The 16,501-nt window shown below is 44.8% G+C and overlaps 8 non-coding genes across 8 annotated transcripts; all 8 read right to left on the reverse strand.

The window, feature by feature from the left end:
• Nucleotides 1-625: 625 nt before the first annotated feature.
• On the reverse strand, nucleotides 626-697 carry TRNAQ-UUG (transfer RNA glutamine (anticodon UUG)). Its single transcript has one exon. It is a non-coding gene; the product is annotated as a tRNA-Gln (tRNA).
• Nucleotides 698-1,819: 1,122 nt separating this feature from the next.
• TRNAQ-UUG (transfer RNA glutamine (anticodon UUG)) lies at nucleotides 1,820-1,891 on the reverse strand. Its single transcript has one exon. It is a non-coding gene; the product is annotated as a tRNA-Gln (tRNA).
• A 2,316-nt stretch (nucleotides 1,892-4,207) lies between these two features.
• On the reverse strand, nucleotides 4,208-4,279 carry TRNAQ-UUG (transfer RNA glutamine (anticodon UUG)). The gene has a single exon. It is a non-coding gene; the product is annotated as a tRNA-Gln (tRNA).
• A 2,356-nt stretch (nucleotides 4,280-6,635) lies between these two features.
• TRNAQ-UUG (transfer RNA glutamine (anticodon UUG)) lies at nucleotides 6,636-6,707 on the reverse strand. The gene has a single exon. It is a non-coding gene; the product is annotated as a tRNA-Gln (tRNA).
• A 1,634-nt stretch (nucleotides 6,708-8,341) lies between these two features.
• TRNAQ-UUG (transfer RNA glutamine (anticodon UUG)) lies at nucleotides 8,342-8,413 on the reverse strand. Its single transcript has one exon. It is a non-coding gene; the product is annotated as a tRNA-Gln (tRNA).
• Nucleotides 8,414-11,804: 3,391 nt separating this feature from the next.
• TRNAQ-UUG (transfer RNA glutamine (anticodon UUG)) lies at nucleotides 11,805-11,876 on the reverse strand. The gene has a single exon. It is a non-coding gene; the product is annotated as a tRNA-Gln (tRNA).
• Nucleotides 11,877-13,746: 1,870 nt separating this feature from the next.
• On the reverse strand, nucleotides 13,747-13,818 carry TRNAQ-UUG (transfer RNA glutamine (anticodon UUG)). The gene has a single exon. It is a non-coding gene; the product is annotated as a tRNA-Gln (tRNA).
• Nucleotides 13,819-15,729: 1,911 nt separating this feature from the next.
• On the reverse strand, nucleotides 15,730-15,801 carry TRNAQ-UUG (transfer RNA glutamine (anticodon UUG)). The gene has a single exon. It is a non-coding gene; the product is annotated as a tRNA-Gln (tRNA).
• Nucleotides 15,802-16,501: the final 700 nt, after the last annotated feature.

A 16,501-nucleotide genomic window follows, 5' to 3' on the forward strand; every position in this document is an offset into this window, starting at 1 on the left:
TAGATACACCAGTGTTAAATTCCACAGGTGTTCTGAAGCATCCATGTCCTCTGAACTTGAAAACTTGTCTTTGGACAGAAAACTTTGACAAAGATGGTGTTGGGTGGGGTGGTCATAAGATGAATTTCCCTAATTGTCATGTACTGCTAAATTTGAGCAACGAGGAGAACTTAGCCCCTCCCTCCTGCTCCTGGTAAAAGTACTTAGGGTTGCAGATATACTCTTTAAATACAGCTCTCTGCGTCATCATTTTGCCTTGGCAATCGGCTGACCACGCAAACTACATCCACAAACAGCAAGTTAGCAGCTTCTGCTATCACTGGCCTTTGTGGCCATAAGACACAAATTCATATTCCAAGAAGAAATCTACGCTGAGCCTCCAAAGAAGGTCACGCTGACCACGCTCAATACATCCACAACCAGCCATGTTAGCAGCCACTTCTGCTATCACTGGCCTTTGTGGCTGTGAGACACAAATTCATATTCTAAGAAGAAATCTACACTGGCCACGCTCACTATATCCACAACCAGCCACGTTAGCAGCAGCTTCTGCTATCACTGGCCTTTGTGACCGTAAGACACAAATTCATATTCCAAGAAGAAATCTACACTGCGCCTCCAAAGTAGGTCCCACCGAGATTCGAACTCGGATCGCTGGATTCAAAGTCCAGAGTGCTAACCATTACACCATGGAACCCTTGAGCCATCTCATATGCTCTCCATTTTGTTGTATACATATGTCCGGAGGTTAAGCCCCCTTCCCCTTTAACCCTATTAAATTTGAATCTTAATAGAACTTACCCTGAGACCAACTCCAGAACATGTTGCATACCAAGGGGAAAGAAAGGGTCAAAAAGACCTCTCCAAGGCAAAATTAATGTATCTGCTGCAGGTTAGGCTGGTGGTGGGCTTTAGGAGAGAACAAATGATCTGAGAAGAGCACACTGGGCTCGCTGGCCTATGCCTTTCAAACTGCGTGCCCACAGATGTATTCTTTGCAGGACAAGAGTGCAGGAACTGTTTATGATGGAGGAAGTCCAGAGATGGTGCAAGCAGAATTGGAGTTTCAGGAGTGAGTAATGGGAGAACAGGAAATCAAGGTCTTTGGGGCCAAAATGGGATGCTGGCAATCACTGTGGAGGAGTAGAGATGAGGCCTGTTGAGAACTTTGAACATGGGAGAAACTGGGAGAAATAGATACACCAGTGTTAAATTCCACAGGTGTTCTGAAGCATCCATGTCCTCTGAACTTGAAAACTTGTCTTTGGACAGAAAACTTTGACAAAGATGGTGTTGGGTGGGGTGGTCATAAGATGAATTTCCCTAATTGTCATGTACTGCTAAATTTGAGCAACGAGGAGAACTTAGCCCCTCCCTCCTGCTCCTGGTAAAAGTACTTAGGGTTGCAGATATACTCTTTAAATACAGCTCTCTGCGTCATCATTTTGCCTTGGCAATCGGCTGACCACGCAAACTACATCCACAAACAGCAAGTTAGCAGCTTCTGCTATCACTGGCCTTTGTGGCCATAAGACACAAATTCATATTCCAAGAAGAAATCTACGCTGAGCCTCCAAAGAAGGTCACGCTGACCACGCTCAATACATCCACAACCAGCCATGTTAGCAGCCTTTTCTGCTATCACTGGCCTTTGTGGCCGTAAGACACAAATTCATATTCCAAGAAGAAATCTACACTGGCCACGCTCACTATATCCACAACCAGCCACGTTAGCAGCAGCTTCTGCTATCACTGGCCTTTGTGACCGTAAGACACAAATTCATATTCCAAGAAGAAATCTACACTGCGCCTCCAAAGTAGGTCCCACCGAGATTCGAACTCGGATCGCTGGATTCAAAGTCCAGAGTGCTAACCATTACACCATGGAACCCTTGAGCCATCTCATACGCTCTCCATTTTGTTGTATACATATGTCCGGAGGTTAAGCCCCCTTCCCCTTTAACCCTATTAAATTTGAATCTTAATAGAACTTACCCTGAGACCAACTCCAGAACATGTTGCATACCAAGGGGAAAGAAAGGGTCAAAAAGACCTCTCCAAGGCAAAATTAATGTATCTGCTGCAGGTTAGGCTGGTGGTGGGCTTTAGGAGAGAACAAATGATCTGAGAAGAGCACACTGGGCTCGCTGGCCTATGCCTTTCAAACTGCGTGCCCACAGATGTATTCTTTGCAGGACAAGAGTGCAGGAACTGTTTATGATGGAGGAAGTCCAGAGATGGTGCAAGCAGAATTGGAGTTTCAGGAGTGAGTAATGGGAGAACAGGAAATCAAGGTCTTTGGGGCCAAAATGGGATGCTGGCAATCACTGTGGAGGAGTAGAGATGAGGCCTGTTGAGAACTTTGAACATGGGAGAAACTGGGAGAAATAGATACACCAGTGTTAAATTCCACAGGTGTTCTGAAGCATCCATGTCCTCTGAACTTGAAAACTTGTCTTTGGACAGAAAACTTTGACAAAGATGGTGTTGGGTGGGGTGGTCATAAGATGAATTTCCCTAATTGTCATGTACTGCTAAATTTGAGCAACGAGGAGAACTTAGCCCCTCCCTCCTGCTCCTGGTAAAAGTACTTAGGGTTGCAGATATACTCTTTAAATACAGCTCTCTGCGTCATCATTTTGCCTTGGCAATCGGCTGACCACGCAAACTACATCCACAAACAGCAAGTTAGCAGCTTCTGCTATCACTGGCCTTTGTGGCCATAAGACACAAATTCATATTCCAAGAAGAAATCTACGCTGAGCCTCCAAAGAAGGTCACGCTGACCACGCTCAATACATCCACAACCAGCCATGTTAGCAGCCTTTTCTGCTATCACTGGCCTTTGTAGCCGTAAGACACAAATTCATATTCCAAGAAGAAATCTACACTGGCCACGCTCACTATATCCACAACCAGCCACGTTAGCAGCAGCTTCTGCTATCACTGGCCTTTGTGACCGTAAGACACAAATTCATATTCCAAGAAGAAATCTACACTGCGCCTCCAAAGTAGGTCCCACCGAGATTAGAAATCGGATCGCTGGATTCAAAGTCCAGAGTGCTAACCATTACACCATGGAACCCTTGAGCAATCTCATACGCTCTCCATTTTGTTGCATACATATGTCCGGAGGTTAAGCCCCCTTCCCCTTTAACCCTATTAAATTTGAATCTTAATAGAACTTACCCTGAGACGAACTCCAGAACATGTTGCATACCAAGGGGAAAGAAAGGGTCAAAAAGACCTCTCCAAGGCAAAATTAATGTATCTGCTGCAGGTTAGGCTGGTGGTGGGCTTTAGGAGAGAACAAATGATCTGAGAAGAGCACACTGGGCTCGCTGGCCTATGCCTTTCAAACTGCGTGCCCACAGATGTATTCTCTGCAGGACAAGAGTGCAGGAACTGTTTATGATGGAGGAAGTCCAGAGATGGTGCAAGCAGAATTGGAGTTTCAGGAGTGAGTAATTGGAGAACAGGAAATCAAGGTCTTTGGGGCCAAAATGGGATGCTGGCAATCACTGTGGAGGAGTAGAGATGAGGCCTGTTCAGAACTTTGAAGATGGGAGAAACTGGGAGAAATAGATACACCAGTGTTAAATTCCACAGGTGTTCTGAAGCATCCATGTCCTCTGAACTTGAAAACTTGTCTTTGGACAGAAAACTTTGACAAAGATGGTGTTGAGTGGGGTGGTCATAAGATGAATTTCCCTAATTGTCATGTACTGCTAAATTTGAGCAACGAGGACAACTTAGCCCCTCCCTCCTGCTCCTGGTAAAAGTACTTAGGGTTGCAGATATATTCTTTAAATACAGCTCTCTGCGTCATCATTTTGCCTTGGCAATCGGCTGACCACGCAAACTACATCCACAAACAGCAAGTTAGCAGCTTCTGCTATCACTGGCCTTTGTGGCCATAAGACACAAATTCATATTCCAAGAAGAAATCTACGCTGAGCCTCCAAAGAAGGTCACGCTGACCACGCTCAATACATCCACAACCAGCCATGTTAGCAGCCACTTCTGCTATCACTGGCCTTTGTGGCCGTGAGACACAAATTCACATTCTAAGAAGAAATCTACACTGGCCACGCTCACTATATCCACAACCATCCACGTTAGCAGCAGCTTCTGCTATCACTGGCCTTTGTGACCGTAAGACACAAATTCATATTCCAAGAAGAAATCTACACTGCGCCTCCAAAGTAGGTCCCGCCGAGATTCAAACTCGGATCGCTGGATTCAAAGTCCAGAGTGCTAACCATTACACCATGGAACCCTTGAGCAATCTCATACGCTCTCCATTTTGTTGCATACATATGTCCGGGGGTTAAGCCCCCTTCCCCTTTAACCCTATTAAATTTGAATCTTAATAGAACTTACCCTGAGACGAACGCCAGAACATGTTGCATACCAAGGGGAAAGAAAGGGTCAAAAAGACCTCTCCAAGGCAAAATTAATGTATCTGCTGCAGGTTAGGCTGGTGGTGGGCTTTAGGAGAGAACAAATGATCTGAGAAGAGCACACTGGGCTCGCTGGCCTATGCCTTTCAAACTGCGTGCCCACAGATGTATTCTCTGCAGGACAAGAGTGCAGGAACTGTTTATGATGGAGGAAGTCCAGAGATGGTGCAAGCAGAATTGGAGTTTCAGGAGTGAGTAATTGGAGAACAGGAAATCAAGGTCTTTGGGGCCAAAATGGGATGCTGGCAATCACTGTGGAGGAGTAGAGATCAGGCCTGTTCAGAACTTTGAAGATGGGAGAAACTGGGAGAAATAGATACACCAGTGTTAAATTCCACAGGTGTTCTGAAGCATCCATGTCCTCTGAACTTGAAAACTTGTCTTTGGACAGAAAACTTTGACAAAGATGGTGTTGAGTGGGGTGGTCATAAGATGAATTTTCCTAATTGTCATGTACTGCTAAATTTGAGCAACGAGGACAACTTAGCCCCTCCCTCCTGCTCCTGGTAAAAGTACTTAGGGTTGCAGATATATTCTTTAAATACAGCTCTCTGCGTCATCATTTTGCCTTGGCAATCGGCTGACCACGCAAACTACATCCACAAACAGCAAGTTAGCAGCTTCTGCTATCACTGGCCTTTGTGGCCATAAGACACAAATTCATATTCCAAGAAGAAATCTACGCTGAGCCTCCAAAGAAGGTCACGCTGACCACGCTCAATACATCCACAACCAGCCATGTTAGCAGGCACTTCTGCTATCACTGGCCTTTGTGGCTGTGAGACACAAATTCATATTCCAAGAAGAAATCTACACTGGCCACGCTCACTATATCCACAACCAGCCACGTTAGCAGCAGCTTCTGCTATCACTGGCCTTTGTGACCGTAAGACACAAATTCATATTCCAAGAAGAAATCTACGCTGAGCCTCCAAAGAAGGTCACGCTGACCACGCTCAATACATCCACAACCAGCCATGTTAGCAGCCACTTCTGCTATCACTGGCCTTTGTGACCGTAAGACATAAATTCATATTCCAAGAAGAAATCTACACTGCGCCTTCAAAGTAGGTCCCACCGAGATTCGAACTCAGATGGCTGGATTCAAAGTCCAGAGGGCTAACCATTACACCATGGAACCCTTGAGCAATCTCATATGCTCTCCATTTTGTTGTATACATATGTCCGGAGGTTAAGCCCCCTTCCCCTTTAACCCTATTAAATTTGAATCTTAATAGAACTTACCCTGAGACCAACTCCAGAACATGTTGCATACCAAGGGGAAAGAAAGGGTCAAAAAGACCTCTCCAAGGCAAAATTAATGTATCTGCTGCAGGTTAGGCTAGTGGTGGGTTTTAGGAGAGAACAAATGATCTGTGAAGAGCACACTGGGCTCGCTGGCCTATGCCTTTCAAACTGCGTGCCCACAGATGTATTATTTGCAGGACAAGAGTGCAGGAACTGTTTATGATGGAGGAGGTCCAGAGATGGTGCAAGCAGAATTGGAGTTTCAGGAGTGAGTAATGGGAGAACAGGAAATCAAGGTCTTTGGGGCCAAAATGGGATGCTGGCAATCACTGTGGAGGAGTAGAGATGAGGCCTGTTGAGAACTTTGAAGATGGGAGAAATAGATACACCAGTGTTAAATTCCACAGGTGTTCTGAAGCATCCATGTCCTCTGAACTTGAAAACTTGTCTATGGACGGAAAACTTTGACAAAGATGGTGTTGGGTGGGGTGGTCATAAGATGAATTTCCCTAATTGTCATGTACTGCTAATTTTGAGCAACGAGGACAACTTAGCCCCTCCCTCCTGCTAGTGGTAAAAGTACTTAGGGTTGCAGATATACTCTTTAAATACAGCTCTCTGCGTCATCATTTTGCCTTGGCAATCGGCTGACCACGCAAACTACATCCACAAACAGCAAGTTAGCAGCTTCTGCTATCACTGGCCTTTGTGGCCATAAGACACAAATTCATAATAGAACTTCTGCTATCACTGGCCTTTGTGGCTGTGAGACACAAATTCATATTCCAAGAAAAATCTACACTGGCCACGCTCACTATATCCACAACCAGCCACGTTAGCAGCAGCTTCTGCTATCACTGGCCTTTGTGACCGTAAGACACAAATTCATATTCCAAGAAGAAATCTACACTGCGCCTCCAAAGTAGGTCCCACCGAGATTCGAACTCGGATCGCTGGATTCAAAGTCCAGAGTGCTAACCATTACACCATGGAACCCTTGAGCAATCTCATACGCTCTCCATTTTGTTGTATACATATGTCCGGAGGTTAAGCCCCCTTCCCCTTTAACCCTATTAAATTTGAATCTTAATAGAACTTACCCTGAGACCAACTCCAGAACATGTTGCATACCAAGGAGAAAGAAAGGGTCAAAAAGACCTCTCCAAGGCAAAATTAATGTATCTGCTGCAGGTTAGGCTGGTGGTGGGCTTTAGAAGAGAACAAATGATCTGAGAAGAGCACACTGGGCTCGCTGGCCTATACCTTTCAAACTGCGTGCCCACAGATGTATTCTTTGCAGGACAAGAGTGCAGGAACTGTTTATGATGGAGGAAGTCCAGAGATGGTGCAAGCAGAATTGGAGTTTCAGGAGTGAGTATTGGGAGAACAGAAAATCAAGGTCTTTGGGGCCAAAATGGGATGCTGGCAATCACTGTGGAGGAGTAGAGATGAGGCCTGTTGAGAACTTTGAAGATGGGAGAAACTGGGAGAAATAGATACACCAGTGTTAAATTCCACAGGTGTTCTGAAGCATCCATGTCCTCTGAACTTGAAAACTTGTCTTTGGACAGAAAACTTTGACAAAGATGGTGTTGGGTGGGGTGGTCATCAGATGAATTTCCCTAATTGTCATGTACTGCTAAATTTGAGCAACGAGGACAACTTAGCTACTCGCTCCTGGTAAAAGTACTTAGGGTTGCAGATATACTCTTTAAATACAGCTCTCTGTGTCATCATTTTGCCTTGGCAATTGGCTGACCACGCAAACTACATCCACAAACAGCCACGTTAACAGCTTCTGCTATCAATGGCCTTTGTGGCCATAAGACACAAATTCATATTCCAAGAAGAAATCTACGCTGAGCCTCCAAAGAAGGTCATGCTGGCCACGCTCAATACATCCACAACCAGCCATGTTAGCAGCCTTTTCTGCTATCACTGGCCTTTGTGGCCGTAAGACACAAATTCATATTCCAAGAAGAAATCTACACTGGCCACGCTCACGATATCCACAACCAGCCACGTTAGCAGCAGCTTCTGTTATCACTGGCCTTTGTGGCCGTAAGACACAAATTCATATTCTAAGAAGAAATCTACACTGATCCTCCAAAGCAGGTCCCACTGAGATTCAAACTCGGAGCGCTGAATTCAAAGCCCAGAGTGCTAACCATTACACCATGGAACCCTTGAGCAAGCTCATATGCTCTCCATTTTGTTGTATACATATTTCCGGAGGTTAAGCCCCCTTCCCCTTTAACCCTATTAAATTTGAATCTTAATAGAACTTACCCTGAGACCAACTCCAAAAACTTGTCTTTTGACAGAAAACTTTGACAAAGATGGTGTTGAGTGGGGTGGTCATAACATGAATTTCCCTAATTGTCATGTACTGCTAAATTTGAGCAACGAGGAAAACTTAGCTCCTCGCTCCTGGTAAAAGTACTTAGGGTTGCAGATATACTCATTAAATACAGCTCTCTGTGTCATCATTTTGCCTTGGCAATCGGCTGACCACGCAAACTACATCCACAAACAGCCACGTTAACAGCAGCTTCTGCTATCACTGGCCTTTGTGACCGTAAGACACAAATTCATATTCCAAGAAGAAATCTACACTGCGCCTTCAACGTAGGTCCCACCGAGATTCGAACTCAGATCGCTGGATTCAAAGTCCAGAGGGCTAACCATTACACCATGGAACCCTTGAGCAATCTCTTACGCTCTCCATTTTGTTGTATACATATGTCCGGAGGTTAAGCCCCCTTCCCCTTTAACCCTATTAAATTTGAATCTTAATAGAACTTACCCTGAGACCAACTCCAGAACATGTTGCATACCAAGGGGAAAGAAAGGGTCAAAAAGAGCTCTCCAAGGCAAAATTAATGTATCTGCTGCAGGTTAGGCTAGTGGTGGGCTTTAGGAGAGAACAAATGATCTGTGAAGAGCACACTGGGCTCGCTGGCCTATGCCTTTCAAACTGCGTGCCCACAGATGTATTCTTTGCAGGACAAGAGTGCAGGAACTGTTTATGATGGAGGAGGTCCAGAGATGGTGCAAGCAGAATTGGAGTTTCAGGAGTGAGTAATTGGAGAACAGGAAATCAAGGTCTTTGGGGCCAAAATGGGATGCTGGCAATCACCGTGGAGGAGTAGAGATGGGGCCTGTTGAGAACTTTGAAGATGGGAGAAACTGGAAGAAATAGATACACCAGTGTTAAATTCCACAGGTGTTCTGAAGCATCCATGTCCTCTGAACTTGAAAACTTGTCTTTGGACAGAAAACTTTGACAAAGATGGTGTTGGGTGGGGTGGTCATAAGATGAATTTCCCTAATTGTCATGTACTGCTAAATTTGAGCAACGAGGACAACTTAGCCCCTCCCTCCTGCTCCTGGTAAAAGTACTTAGGGTTGCAGATATACTCTTGAAATACAGCTCTCTGTGTCATCATTTTGCCTTGGCAATCGGCAGACCACGCAAACTACATCCACAAACAGCAAGTTAACAGCTTCTGCTATCACTGGCCTTTGTGGCCATAAGACACAAATTCATATTCCAAGAAGAAATCTACGCTGAGCCTCCAAAGAAGGTCACGCTGACCACGCTCAATACATCCACAACCAGCCATGTTAGCAGCCACTTCTGCTATCACTGGCCTTTGTGACCGTAAGACACAAATTCATATTCCAAGAAGAAATCTACACTGCGCCTTCAAAGTAGGTCCCACCGAGATTCGAACTCAGATGGCTGGATTCAAAGTCCAGAGGGCTAACCATTACACCATGGAACCCTTGAGCAATCTCATATGCTCTCCATTTTGTTGTATACATATGTCCGGAGGTTAAGCCCCCTTCCCCTTTAACCCTATTAAATTTGAATCTTAATAGAACTTACCCTGAGACCAACTCCAGAACATGTTGCATACCAAGGGGAAAGAAAGGGTCAAAAAGACCTCTCCAAGGCAAAATTAATGTATCTGCTGCAGGTTAGGCTAGTGGTGGGTTTTAGGAGAGAACAAATGATCTGTGAAGAGCACACTGGGCTCGCTGGCCTATGCCTTTCAAACTGCGTGCCCACAGATGTATTATTTGCAGGACAAGAGTGCAGGAACTGTTTATGATGGAGGAGGTCCAGAGATGGTGCAAGCAGAATTGGAGTTTCAGGAGTGAGTAATGGGAGAACAGGAAATCAAGGTCTTTGGGGCCAAAATGGGATGCTGGCAATCACTGTGGAGGAGTAGAGATGAGGCCTGTTGAGAACTTTGAAGATGGGAGAAATAGATACACCAGTGTTAAATTCCACAGGTGTTCTGAAGCATCCATGTCCTCTGAACTTGAAAACTTGTCTATGGACGGAAAACTTTGACAAAGATGGTGTTGGGTGGGGTGGTCATAAGATGAATTTCCCTAATTGTCATGTACTGCTAATTTTGAGCAACGAGGACAACTTAGCCCCTCCCTCCTGCTAGTGGTAAAAGTACTTAGGGTTGCAGATATACTCTTTAAATACAGCTCTCTGCGTCATCATTTTGCCTTGGCAATCGGCTGACCACGCAAACTACATCCACAAACAGCAAGTTAGCAGCTTCTGCTATCACTGGCCTTTGTGGCCATAAGACACAAATTCATATTCCAAGAAGAAATCTACGCTGAGCCTCCAAAGAAGGTCACGCTGACCACGCTCAATACATCCACAACCAGCCATGTTAGCAGCCACTTCTGCTATCACTGGCCTTTGTGGCTGTGAGACACAAATTCATATTCCAAGAAGAAATCTACACTGGCCACGCTCACTATATCCACAACCAGCCACGTTAGCAGCAGCTTCTGCTATCACTGGCCTTTGTGACTGTAAGACACAAATTCATATTCCAAGAAGAAATCTACACTGCGCCTCCAAAGTAGGTCCCAACGAGATTCAAACTAGGATCGCTGGATTCAAAGTCCAGAGTGCTAACCATTACACCATGGAACCCTTGAGCCATCTCATATGCTCTCCATTTTGTTGTATACATATGTCCGGAGGTTAAGCCCCCTTCCCCTTTAACCCTATTAAATTTGAATCTTAATAGAACTTACCCTGAGACCAACTCCAGAACATGTTGCATACCAAGGGGAAAGAAAGGGTCAAAAAGACCTCTCCAAGGCAAAATTAATGTATCTGCTGCAGGTTAGGCTGGTGGTGGGCTTTAGGAGAGAACAAATGATCTGAGAAGAGCACACTGGGCTCGCTGGCCTATGCCTTTCAAACTGCGTGCCCACAGATGTATTCTTTGTAGGACAAGAGTGCAGGAACTGTTTATGATGGAGGAAGTCCAGAGATGGTGCAAGCAGAATTGGAGTTTCAGGAGTGAGTAATGGGAGAACAGGAAATCAAGGTCTTTGGGGCCAAAATGGGATGCTGGCAATCACTGTGGAGAAGTAGAGATGAAGCATGTTGAGAACTTTGAAGATGGGAGAAACTGGGAGAAATAGATACACCAGTGTTAAATTCCACAGGTGTTCTGAAGCATCCATGTCCTCTGAACTTGAAAACTTGTCTTTGGACAGAAAACTTTGACAAAGATGGTGTTGGGTGAGGTGGTCATAAGATGAATTTCCCTAATTGTCATGTACTGCTAAATTTGAGCAACGAGGACAACTTAGCCCCTCCCTCCTGCTCCTGGTAAAAGTACTTAGGGTTGCAGATATACTCTTTAAATACAGCTCTCTGCATCATCATTTTGCCTTGGCAATCGGCAGACCACGCAAACTACATCCACAAACAGCAAGTTAGCAGCTTCTGCTATCACTGGCCTTTGTGGCCATAAGACACAAATTCATATTCCAAGAAGAAATCTACGCTGAGCCTCCAAAGAAGGTCACGCTGACCACGCTCAATACATCCACAACCATCCATGTTAGCAGCCACTTCTGCTATCACTGGCCTTTGTGGCTGTGAGACACAAATTCATATTCCAAGAAAAATCTACACTGGCCACGCTCACTATATCCACAACCAGCCACGTTAGCAGCAGCTTCTGCTATCACTGGCCTTTGTGACCGTAAGACACAAATTCATATTCCAAGAAGAAATCTACACTGCGCCTCCAAAGTAGGTCCCACCGAGATTCGAACTCGGATCGCTGGATTCAAAGTCCAGAGTGCTAACCATTACACCATGGAACCCTTGAGCAATCTCATACGCTCTCCATTTTGTTGTATACATATGTCCGGAGGTTAAGCCCCCTTCCCCTTTAACCCTATTAAATTTGAATCTTAATAGAACTTACCCTGAGACCAACTCCAGAACATGTTGCATACCAAGGAGAAAGAAAGGGTCAAAAAGACCTCTCCAAGGCAAAATTAATGTATCTGCTGCAGGTTAGGCTGGTGGTGGGCTTTAGAAGAGAACAAATGATCTGAGAAGAGCACACTGGGCTCGCTGGCCTATACCTTTCAAACTGCGTGCCCACAGATGTATTCTTTGCAGGACAAGAGTGCAGGAACTGTTTATGATGGAGGAAGTCCAGAGATGGTGCAAGCAGAATTGGAGTTTCAGGAGTGAGTATTGGGAGAACAGAAAATCAAGGTCTTTGGGGCCAAAATGGGATGCTGGCAATCACTGTGGAGGAGTAGAGATGAGGCCTGTTGAGAACTTTGAAGATGGGAGAAACTGGGAGAAATAGATACACCAGTGTTAAATTCCACAGGTGTTCTGAAGCATCCATGTCCTCTGAACTTGAAAACTTGTCTTTGGACAGAAAACTTTGACAAAGATGGTGTTGGGTGGGGTGGTCATCAGATGAATTTCCCTAATTGTCATGTACTGCTAAATTTGAGCAACGAGGACAACTTAGCTACTCGCTCCTGGTAAAAGTACTTAGGGTTGCAGATATACTCTTTAAATACAGCTCTCTGTGTCATCATTTTGCCTTGGCAATTGGCTGACCACGCAAACTACATCCACAAACAGCCACGTTAACAGCTTCTGCTATCAATGGCCTTTGTGGCCATAAGACACAAATTCATATTCCAAGAAGAAATCTACGCTGAGCCTCCAAAGAAGGTCATGCTGGCCACGCTCAATACATCCACAACCAGCCATGTTAGCAGCCTTTTCTGCTATCACTGGCCTTTGTGGCCGTAAGACACAAATTCATATTCCAAGAAGAAATCTACACTGGCCACGCTCACGATATCCACAACCAGCCACGTTAGCAGCAGCTTCTGTTATCACTGGCCTTTGTGGCCGTAAGACACAAATTCATATTCTAAGAAGAAATCTACACTGATCCTCCAAAGCAGGTCCCACTGAGATTCAAACTCGGAGCGCTGAATTCAAAGCCCAGAGTGCTAACCATTACACCATGGAACCCTTGAGCAAGCTCATATGCTCTCCATTTTGTTGTATACATATTTCCGGAGGTTAAGCCCCCTTCCCCTTTAACCCTATTAAATTTGAATCTTAATAGAACTTACCCTGAGACCAACTCCAAAAACTTGTCTTTTGACAGAAAACTTTGACAAAGATGGTGTTGAGTGGGGTGGTCATAACATGAATTTCCCTAATTGTCATGTACTGCTAAATTTGAGCAACGAGGAAAACTTAGCTCCTCGCTCCTGGTAAAAGTACTTAGGGTTGCAGATATACTCATTAAATACAGCTCTCTGTGTCATCATTTTGCCTTGGCAATCGGCTGACCACGCAAACTACATCCACAAACAGCCACGTTAACAGCTTCTGCTATCACTGGCCTTTGTGGCCATAAGACACAAATTCATATTCCAAGAAGAAATCTACGCTGAGCCTCCAAAGAAGGTCACGCTGGCCACGCTCAATACATCCACAACCAGCCATGTTAGCATCCTTTTCTGCTATCACTGGCCTTTGTGGCCGTAAGACACAAATTCATATTCTAAGAAGAAATCTACACTGGCCACGCTCACTATATCCACAACCAGCCACATTAGCAGCAGCTTCTGCTATCACTGGCCTTTGTGACCGTAAGACACAAATTCATATTCCAAGAAGAAATCTACACTGCGCCTCCAAAGTAGGTCCCACCGAGATTCGAACTCGGATCGCTGAATTCAAAGTCCAGAGTGCTAACCATTACACCATGGAACCCTTGAGCAATCTCATACGCTCTCCATTTTGTTGTATACATATGTCCGGAGGTTAAGCCCCCTTCCCCTTTAACCCTATTAAATTTGAATCTTAATAGAACTTACCCTGAGACCAACTCCAGAACATGTTGCATACCAAGGGGAAAGAAAGGGTCAAAAAGACCTCTCCAAGGCAAAATTAATATATCTGCTGCAGGTTAGGCTGGTGGTGGGCTTTAGGAGAGAACAAATGATCTGAGAAGAACACACTGGGCTCGCTGGTCTATGCCTTTCAAACTGCGTGCCCACAGATGTATTCTTTGCAGGACAAGAGTGCAGGAACTGTTTATGATGGAGGAAGTCCAGAGATGGTGCAAGCAGAATTGGAGTTTCAGGAGTGAGTAATTGGAGAACAGGAAATCAAGGTCTTTGGGGCCAAAATGGGATGCTGGCAATCACTGTGGAGGAGTAGAGATGAGGCCTGTTGAGAACTTTGAAGATGGGAGAAACTGGGAGAAATAGATATACCAGTGTTAAATTCCACAGGTGTTCTGAAGCATCCATGTCCTCTGAACTTGAAAACTTGTCTTTGGACAGAAAACTTTGACAAAGATGGTGTTGGGTGGGGTGGTCATAAGATGAATTTCCCTAATTGTCATGTACTGCTAAATTTGAACAACGAGGACAACTTAGCCCCTCCTTCCTGCTCCTGGTAAAAGTACTTAGGGTTGCAGATATACTCTTTAAATACAGCTCTCTGCGTCATCATTTTGCCTTGGCAATCGGCAGACCACGCAAACTACATCCACAAACAGCAAGTTAGCAGCTTCTGCTATCACTGGCCTTTGTGGCCATAAGACACAAATTCATATTCCAAGAAGAAATCTACGCTGAGCCTCCAAAAAAGGTCACGCTGACCATGCTCAATACATCCACAACCAGCCATGTTAGCAGCCACTTCTGCTATCACTGGCCTTTGTGGCTGTGAGACACAAATTCATATTCTAAGAAGAAATCTACACTGGCCACGCTCACTATGGTGTCCGTTTATGAAGCAGTGATCAGCGGTGATCCCGAGGATCACCGCTGATCACAGTCCATAAACAGTTTATGAAACAGTGATAATCGGGGGAGAACATGTTTGAACTTGTTGTCCCGCCGATTATCTCTACACACGGAGAATCCTCATTGAATGACACAGAAAGGGCCAGTTTATGAAGCGGTGATCTCACTGCTTCACTGGCGATCTGAGTCAGAATTCACACTCCCAGGTTCACCAGCTCAGAGGTGGTGAATCGGGGAGTGAAGAGGAAATCTGGGGGGATCTGAGGGGGAAGGAGGAAGATTTTTAACTTCCTTATGCCTCGTTCAGACCCCCCAACACTGTTAGCATGTCCCCCTGTCATATTTATGTGTATACATATATATACATATATACATATAATGTGTATATGTATATATATATAATGTGTGTGTATATACATGTATATATAATGTGTGTGTGTGTATACATATGTATATAATGTAGGGGGACTCATTATTTTATTAACATTAATCGTCCGTGTATTGAGCGGTGATAATTTATCACCGCTTAATAAACTGACATCTCTGTATTTCTGGTGCTGTAATCTCGTAAAGTCTCACGAGATTCCAGTATCAGGGGCCGTTCTCCACTGTTTGAAGCATTTGTAGATCTCTTCACTCCTCCAAAGGTGAAGCGATCTACAAAGCTTCATAAACTGGCACACAGAGGAGAAAGATCTTCACTGTGAATGCCGGAGAACGAAGCAGTGAATAGATTTCACTGCTTCATAAACGGACACCAATATCCACAACCAGCCACATTAGCAGCAGCTTCTGCTATCACTGGCCTTTGTGACCGTAAGACACAAATTCATATTCCAAGAAGAAATCTACACTGCGCCTCCAAAGTAGGTCCCACCGAGATTCGAACTCAGATCGCTGGATTCAAAGTCCAGAGTGCTAACCATTACACCATGGAACCCTTGAGCAATCTTGTACGCTCTCCATTTTGTTGTATACATATGTCCAGAGGTTAAGCCCCCTTCCCCTTTAACCCTATTAAATTTGAATCTTAATAGAACTTACCCTGAGACCAACTCCAGAACATGTTGCATACCAAGGGGAAAGAAAGGGTCAAAAAGACCTCTCCAAGGCAAAATTAATATATCTGCTGCAGGTTAGGCTGGTGGTGGGCTTTAGGAGAGAACAAATGATCTGAGAAGAGCACACTGGGCTCGCTGGTCTATGCCTTTCAAACTGCGTGCCCACAGATGTATTCTTTGCAGGACAAGAGTGCAGGAACTGTTTATGATGGAGGAAGTCCAGAGATGGTGCAAGCAGAATTGGAGTTTCAGGAGTGAGTAATTGGAGAACAGAAAATCAAGGTCTTTGGGGCCAAAATGGGATGCTGGCAATCACTGTGGAGGAGTAGAGATGAGGCCTGTTGAGAACTTTGAACATGGGAGAAACTGGGAGAAATAGATACACCAGTGTTAAATTCCACAGGTGTTCTGAAGCATCCATGTCCTCTGAACTTGAAAACTTGTCTTTGGACAGAAAACTTTGACAAAGATGGTGTTGGGTGGGGTGGTCATAAGATGAATTTCCCTAATTGTCATGTACTGCTAAATTTGAGCAACGAGGAGAACTTAGCCCCTCCCTCCTGCTCCTGGTAAAAGTAC

This window comes from Aquarana catesbeiana, linkage group LG04 (assembly GCF_042186555.1).
Source record: "Aquarana catesbeiana isolate 2022-GZ linkage group LG04, ASM4218655v1, whole genome shotgun sequence".
In the NCBI taxonomy this organism is placed as follows: Eukaryota; Metazoa; Chordata; class Amphibia; order Anura; family Ranidae; genus Aquarana; species Aquarana catesbeiana.